The 8078-nt window shown below is 44.3% G+C and overlaps 1 long non-coding RNA gene across 4 annotated transcripts in view; it reads right to left on the reverse strand.

The window, feature by feature from the left end:
• LOC107182499 overlaps positions 1 to 6086 on the reverse strand; it is a 12798-nt gene extending 6712 nt beyond the window's left edge. For 2 of the 4 annotated variants that reach the window (XR_001513216.1, XR_001513215.1), the window contains exons 1-3: positions 5916 to 6086; positions 5162 to 5401; positions 4858 to 4901 (exon numbers count right to left, since the gene is read on the reverse strand). This is a non-coding gene — a long non-coding RNA (uncharacterized LOC107182499). Of the gene's footprint in view, positions 1 to 4857; positions 5045 to 5161; positions 5402 to 5915 lie in introns of all 4 variants that reach the window. The other 2 variants (XR_001513213.1, XR_001513214.1) reach the window with 1 other exon arrangement.
• Positions 6087 to 8078: the final 1992 nt, after the last annotated feature.

The raw sequence follows: 8078 nt of genomic DNA on the forward strand, positions 1-8078 counted from the left end.
ATGCCTCCTGCTGTCTGTCTCCCTGAATAGGGTGATTTAAGTTATTTACCTTCTTGTTGGGGAGAAGTGCGAACCATTTACTCTCAAGTGTCCCTGCTTTAGGGAAGACAGGGTTTACTGATGGCTGCCAACTGCTTGGCATCTAGATTTTCTAGATAAATGGCATTTAAATATATAAAATAAATATCAAAAATATAAGTCTTTGTTTTACTATGGTTGCAAATATCAAAAAATTTCTATATGTGACACAGCACCAGGGTTAAGTTAGGGTTTTTCAAAATGCTGACATGCCGAGCTCAAAAGGTTCGCCATCACTGGTTTAGGAGATGCATGACTGTGGGGAAAGAAGTGGCGGGGGAGGGGTGGGTGTGCTCCTGGGAAGGAGAGAGCATACACTGGGACCTTCATTTTGCTGGCTTCAAAGGCTGGTGTTTAGGGGAGATCGCAATAGAATATTCATCAGCTTTATCCTGATGTACCAAAATGAGATTTATTCTTTTAACTGCAAGTCCTTCCTCCTGTGACATGTTTTCTGATGGGCAGGCCTGCTTTTAGCTGCTGCCTCCTGCATTCAGTTGGGGCCTTCTCATCACGCTGACCCAGCATGTGCAGGGCCACTGCTGGGCCTTCCCACTCCCACAGCAACCTCTGTCTGACCCTCTCCTTGATGCTCCCTAGTGAGTTCACGGTTCTGCACTGAGTGCCTAAGTAAATGTTCAAAATCCTTTCTACAAACTCATTAATAATCCATTGACTTCCTCCCTTTTAAAAACATCTTCTGAAAGCCAGACTGAGTAACCGGTTTCCTGATTGCCTTTAAAAGACCCCAGGTGGCCTTGACCTTCCATAGACAATGGCTTTAGTAGCAAAGTGCCTCTAGAGATGCAGCTGAGGAGTTAGCATTCAAAAGCTCCTAGTTTCCAGAGACAAAGGGAAGGCATTCAGGAGAAAGAGATGAGCAGAGGTGCATGCACCCGCTTGGTGTGGCAAGACTGTCTCTGGGAAGAATGAGCTGGAATAAATAGAAGAACAGGTGATGTAAAACTGGTTGTTGAGAAGAATCAGGAAGAAGTCATTTTGTGTCAGAAAAATGAGATGTGTGGACGATAGGGCCACATACTAACCTGACAAGACCTGCGTAGCGGTCTTGCAAACTCAGAGACCTAAAGTAACCACAAAGAATGGTCTGAAATTAAACTTTAACTAAAAGCAGTTATGGTGGGTAGTTACAACCTAGGCCAGTATCTTCACTGACAAGGTCAACCTTTACCGTAAGTGAGCCTATCTAATAACATACCCTTGAAATATCTGGGTAACTTGTAACTTCCCTTTTTCTGGACCCCTTGGGGCACAACCTAATGTGCCTGGGAGCCAGAACAGATACCACAAATTCCTTCATTGTTATCATGTTAATTGTTCCTGTACCCACCTAAGTATGTGTCTATCATTTTACTTTTTATCTAATCCCAGGGGTTCCCCCTCCCCATTCCTCACCCTTGCTTTGCTTTCTCCCGCCTCTCTGGTCTATCACCAATGATTTCATGTAACCCACCTACGACCCTTCCTTTGATTGCAATGTATAAATATAGATGTAACCTGCCATTCTCCGGAGCATTATCTCAATTCATTGAAGTTTTGCTTCCCGGCAATTGTCGACAGTTTGGCTCAAATAAACTCACAAAAATTCTTTACAGGTTTTGATGTTTTTATGTTAATAGATGCCTGTAGAAGTGACTTTAGTTTTCTGTAGGAGAACAATGCCAGCCATATATTTTGGGGGATTAGATATCTGGGTATAGAAATTCCCCCTTTAAGGCTAGATTTAGTTTTTTCCTCTCATAAAATATTTTGTTCATGTTTTCTGCTTAATTGAACATTTTCAGTTCTATAACAACTTGAGCTGATTGAGCTAGCATATATAATATTTTCAAAATTAAATTCTGCAAAAGTCCCAATATAAAGTGTTTCTGCAATATAACTAGGAATTCCTGTGTTGTAATGTACCCCGCGAATCACAGAAGGACGCCTCCAGAAGTCGAATTAAAGAGTCACATTTATTGCAATCCGGGACTATGAGGGGCCATTCCCAAATCTCATAGCAATAAGATGGTGGCAAAACCAGACTTATATAGGCAAAAATCACAAAGGTATTGATTACATCTCAGGGTTTGGAATGAGGCACCTGGCTCACAAAAAAGCAGATTACAGAAGCAGAATTAAGCATGTTAACTACAGTTTCAGTTCTCGGGGTCACTGAATTGACAGATATACATTATCTAGCACCCTTGGGTAACCTGGGTTAAACTTAGGCATGTTATCTAAATTACAGTTTTGGGTCTCCGGATCACTGAGTTGATAGAAACACATTATCTAGAGCCCTTGGGTCTCCCGACCACTGAGTTGTCAGGACAATTTAGAGTAATTGTGCTGTCCTGGTCTTGGGACCACTGAGGCAGCTGGAACACACCACCTGTGGCCACTAAAACAATTTAGGCTAATTGTGCTGTCCTGTTTCCCAGGTACAGAAGAATGTGCTTCCATAACCAGTAAGATCACAATCAATGGGATAGTCATTCAATCAATAAGGCATTCAATCGAATGGAATGATTTATACAATTCAGAAAATCAGAATAACCTGTCCATTGTTAAACAAAGCAAATAGGTACCATACTTCACCTGCTTCTGTAATAGGGAGCCATGGAGTTGGCAGGACTTGTTAGGGGCACAAGGATACTGGCCCTGCTATTTCAATGAACTGCGAAACAAACCATGACCTGCCATTACCCCATTATGCCCCTGTTCCCTAGGTCTTGAGGGGAGGTAGCCTTCGTTCATGCCACAAGTATTTATTTAGGAGCTATTTAATTAGGTATACACAATGGTGGTCAGGCAAAGACAGGTAATAATCAAATAACAAATATATAGTTATTAAGGCCACTGGTTTGTAATTAAATAGTTCTGGGTCCAAATCTTGGTTCTTTCTCTTAACAGCCATGTAACCATGGGCAAGATACTTCCCCTCATACAGTGTCCATTGCCTCATCTGTGAAAGGGGGATTAAAAATGCTTGGCTTACCCTAACTGACTGGCTCAGTGGATAGAGTGTTGGAATGAGGATTGAAAGATCCTGGGTTCAATTCCTGTCAAGGTCACGTACTTCAGTTGCAGGTTCGTGGGGCGCGCGTACTAGAGGCAACCAATCTATGTGTCTCTCTCACACCAATGTTTCTCTCTGTGTGTCTCTCCCTCTCCCTTCCACTCTTTCTAAAAATCAATGGGAAAATATCCTTGAGTGAAGATTAACCAAAAAATAAAAATTAAAAAATGCCTGTCCCTGGGGGTATTGTAAAATTATGGAGGATAAGTAATATAGTGCTAACACATAGTCCCTACCAGATAGTTACCATTATTATTCTTAATGGTGTTTTGAAATTTTAGAGTGCCCTTATATCATCAAAACATTCTTGCTTGGGTTGTACCTTATGATAATCTCTGAAGATTTAGAATTGTCACACAACACAGAAAAATTATAAAATGCGTGAGAGGTCCTTGAAGTCTAGGAAGGGATTGTTGTGGACCAACATTCACGAGAATAAGGCCACTGACTCCAATTAGGTCTTAAACAGCAAGTGAGGATTTATTGAGCTGGCCAGCATCTGCCACAGGCCTCTCCTGTAACAGCCCCGAGCTTTGTGCCCAGCGAGCTTTTATTCACAGAAACTACAAACGTCCTTGATTTACAGTTACAAGGGTCTAATCAGGACCTTGACGCGCCCATGTCTGGGAGTGGGAAACTTGGAGTTATGCCTGGTTACCTATCCTTGACCCCATCCTTGTTAAAATTTTTTACTGACATTCAATGCATCACAGGATGACCACCTGAGGACAGATGGACAGAAGATTAGGGACATGAGGCCAAAAGCACTCACCTAGAGTCATTTCAGCACAATGCTTGGGTATGGAGTGCACTGTTCTCGTGGTTGGATAGGGAGGTAAAGAACTACTGTGCCCTTGGACTTTCTCAACCAAGCCAGCTTCCACCATCATTGTTTCCCCCTGCTTTGCTTTGGTTGCTGAGCCCTCAAATATGTGGGATGCACTGAAATATGTGAGCTGTTGGCAGAATCTCTGGCATGCGAGTCTAGGCCTTGTCTTGCTAAAGCTTGCTGACCAGTGATCCATCTGGGAAGCTGGTGTCCTTCCCCCTCTTGCCTTGTGTAGAAAAATAAGAAGGAAATAAAAAATGACATTCTTGACTTCTATTGGACTGATTTTACAATTTGTCCTAGCAAACTGGATTTGTCAGTAGACATGAGTGAACTGTGCCTTAATTTCAGTCTGTAACTCCTGACCTATTCATAATCTAATCAGAAAGGCACTGGTTTGTTGTAAAAGTAGAGTATCCTATTTAACAAAAGCCTAATATACTAAGTTTCTGGTTGTCTGTTCAACCAAAGTGTAATATGCTAATGATATGCTAAGGCTGCTTAACTACTTGCTATGACATGCACTGACCACCAGGGGGCAGACAGTTGACCAGTAGGTTAGCTTGCTGCTGGGGTCCAGCCAATCAGGACTGAGTGAGACAGGCCGGATACGCCCTGGTGCCCTCCCACAATCCCTCCCGGGCTGGCCGACCTCCCGTGTCCCTCCCTGGCCCCAATTGTGCACCGGTGGGGTCCTTCAGCCTGACCTGTGCTCTCTCACAATCCGAGACCCCTTGGGGGATGTTGCAGAGCTGGTTTCAGCCCAATCCTGCAGGCCAGGCTGAGGAACCCCACTGGTGCACAAATTCGGGCACTGGGCCTCTAGTGTGAATATAAATCACCAAATAAAACAATTAACTAAACCAGTTACCTGGCTCATGAAAAATAATGTCATCTGTTCCTTATGTCCTGTTCCTGTGGATGGGACAGTAAGCACATCATTAATTTGGCTTGTTTTCCTGCCATTTAGAGCTTTCAGTGAATAAATTGATAGTGGCTGTTTTTAAGGGTTCTTAGTGAGACATTGGCCATTATTCTTCCAGCAGTTTCTTCTGTTACTATTTTTTGTTAGTTAAAAACAAACAAACAGGTAATCATTATGAAAAACTTAGGAAGTATAGCTAGAAAAGCAAAATGGGGGAGAAAAATGCATCCAAAATCCCCGTGGCATTTACCTGTAGATAGTGCAGAATGTATGGTTCACTCACTCTGCTCTGGATTATGGCATTTGGTCATCATAATAATCCTAATCCCCATTTCTCAGATGAATAGATGGAAGCTTGGAGAGTTTGGGGACCATCCTCAGCTGGGAAGCAGGAAGCCAGGGCTTGATCCGAGATGGTGTAACTTCAGACAAGCCAACACTTTAGGGCTGGACAGAGCCAGGATTGAAGATTGATGGTCATTAAAAATCACTGAAAACAATTGCAAGAGGACAACAGCTAATAATAATTTATGCCAGCAGCAAAAAAGGTGGCCGAATAGGCAGACCTGTCATGTACCTCATCCCAGGACCAGATTGGAAAAACAAAATCGGAGAACATTCGCCTGGAATTACCAACTGAGGTCCAGCTGAGGAGACTTATATCAAGGAAGGACAGAACACACCTGGGGACCAGTAGGAAGGGCGAGGTCACCGGAGGAGCGGACCCAGCTTCCAGGGGCAGCAGGCGGCGGGCCGAGAGTGAGGAGGGAGCACCTGGCTATGGGAGGGTCTGTTTCCTCAGAAGATAGAGACGGGAACCAGCTGGGCTCCACAGCCCGGAGCACCAGAGCGGAGACCTGCAGCCCACGTAACATCCAGCAGTGAGAGGCGGCAGGCTGCTCGCCTGGTGGAGTCTGGAGCCGGTTGTAGAGAAAGCTGCAGTTTCATTTCGTTTGTTTGTTTTTTAACCCAGAGCACAAGAGTTTTCATTTGCAGCTACTCACCCGAGGCTTTGGTGCAGGGAGGGAGACAGGGAGTGGAGGTGCCTAAGGAGATGCTGGGGTGGAAGCACTGCAGGGAGACTTGGAAAAACAGCAGCCAGGAACATTTGCTCATCGGCCCCCAAACCGAAATGGCCATTTTTCCTGAGAGGAAGTAGCTGCTCCCAGCAGTCACAGGACAGGAAAAGAAAAAAATGCACCCTGGGTGACACAGCCTGCCCCACCCTCAGGAGCCTGCATGCCACACCCTGTATTTTGTTCTTTTCCGAGGAAATAAAGCAGATGCCAGGCCTCTGGGTTGGAACAGTCGCAGGAGCTCTCAGTGACAGGATTCGGGGAGGACTATCCCGGGAACCAGACGGGTACTTTCCCCACACTAGAGAGCAGATAAAAACTGCAGGTTTCCAGCCCACCCCGCTGGTCTTCATAGAAGGATCTCTGTCCAGCTGAGGGCAGAGTAATACTTTGGGCCACTCACGGAGGAGTAGCTCTGGGACAGCGACCCCCCCCCCACACACACCCCTCCCTAAAGCCCTTTCAGAAGCAGACTTTTGAGTGATTAAGATTGACAGCTGGCTGACAGGCAAAGGCGGGCAGAGGCGGAGCCTGGGGAACCAGGGAAGTTTGCAGACCCAGCCCAGGGCCCCGTGCTGCTAACAAACCTACCTTAGAGGACAGACTGGCCCCTCCTGATGGCAGCCAATAACTGTGGGGACAGACACCAACGGTGGTTCAGTGGATCTCTTGGAGCTTCAAGCAGGCTGCTGAAAGCAAAGGGGACAGCGCCTGACAGGGTCAGCACCTGAGGACCTCGCAGGAAGCCCAGAGTGGGCAGACAGGTGGGATCCGAAGCGAGCTCCCAGGGGGCACCAGACTCTGCTGAGAAGAAACCACTTCTTTTCTTTTTTCACTTTCTTTTCCTTTCTTTTTTTCCTTTTAAAATTTATCTTCTTTGTCTGCGTTATTGATTTGTTATTATTCTAGTCCAGTGGTCGGCACACTCATTAGTCAACAGAGCCAAATATCAACAGTACTTCTTCAAAATAGACTCATCCAGGCCAAAAACTGACTTCTGCGCATGGGCCACAAAGTTTCAATCGCACTGTACGTGCGCGCCCACATGTGGTATTTTGTGGAAGAGCCACACTCAAGGGCCAAAGAGCTGCATGTGGCTCGAGAGCCCCAGTTTGCCAACCACGGTTCTAGTCTCTGTTGTTTCATTCATATATCTAATTTTCCTCTTCCCTTTCCTACTCATTTGTTTTCTTTTTTTACTACTCATTATTTTTTTCCTCTTTTCTTTCTCTCCTGATTTCTCATCTTTTTTCCTTTTTCTTATTTTAGGTCTATCCACTTTCTCCTCTATTTTCCTTTTCAAACATTTTTTCTTTTCTTTTCTCCCTTCTTCATTTTAAACCATTTTCCTCCCCCTATTCCCCTAGAGATATTTTCTTTATCTCAGCTCTGCATCTACATATTCCTCCCCCCTTTTGTCTGTACTCTCTATTGTTTTGATGTAGTACATTCACATTACTGTGCAGCCATTACCACCACCCATCTCCAGAATTTTTCATCTTGCAAAACTGAAGCTCTGTACCTATTAAACTAATTCTTCATTTCCTTCCCCTCCCAGCCCCTTCATTTCAGATGAGGACAGTATTTTGGGAATGATAATGTTCCTTTCTTGTCTTTTATTTTTTAATTGAGTTTATTGGGGTGATGTTGGTTAATAAAATTATATTAACCAATGGTTTAAGGTGTACAATTCTGTAATACATCAGCTGTATGTTGTATTGTTTTCACCACCCCAAGTCAAGTCTCCTTCCATCACCATTTATCCCTCCTATAACTTCTTTTACCTCTCCCCACCCTCCTTTTCCCTCTGGTAATCACCATACTATTGTCCCTGTCTATGTGTTATTCTTGTTGTTTTCCTTAATCCCTTCACCATTTTCATCTAGCCCTGCAAAGCACCCTTGCTCCCCGACAGCTGTCAGTCTGTTCTCTATATACTAGTATGTTCATTTCTTTTTTTGTTTGTTTGTTTGCAGTTTAAAAGGTCTCACACATTTATTACTGAACCAACCTACTACTGCAGAAAAAAAATCAACAGAGCAAAACCACGAGTCCATTAATTTTCCAATTAAAAAGCCCCAACTACACAGA

Source organism: Myotis davidii, unplaced genomic scaffold (assembly GCF_000327345.1).
Source record: "Myotis davidii unplaced genomic scaffold, ASM32734v1 scaffold1857, whole genome shotgun sequence".
NCBI lineage: Eukaryota > Metazoa > Chordata > Mammalia > Chiroptera > Vespertilionidae > Myotis > Myotis davidii.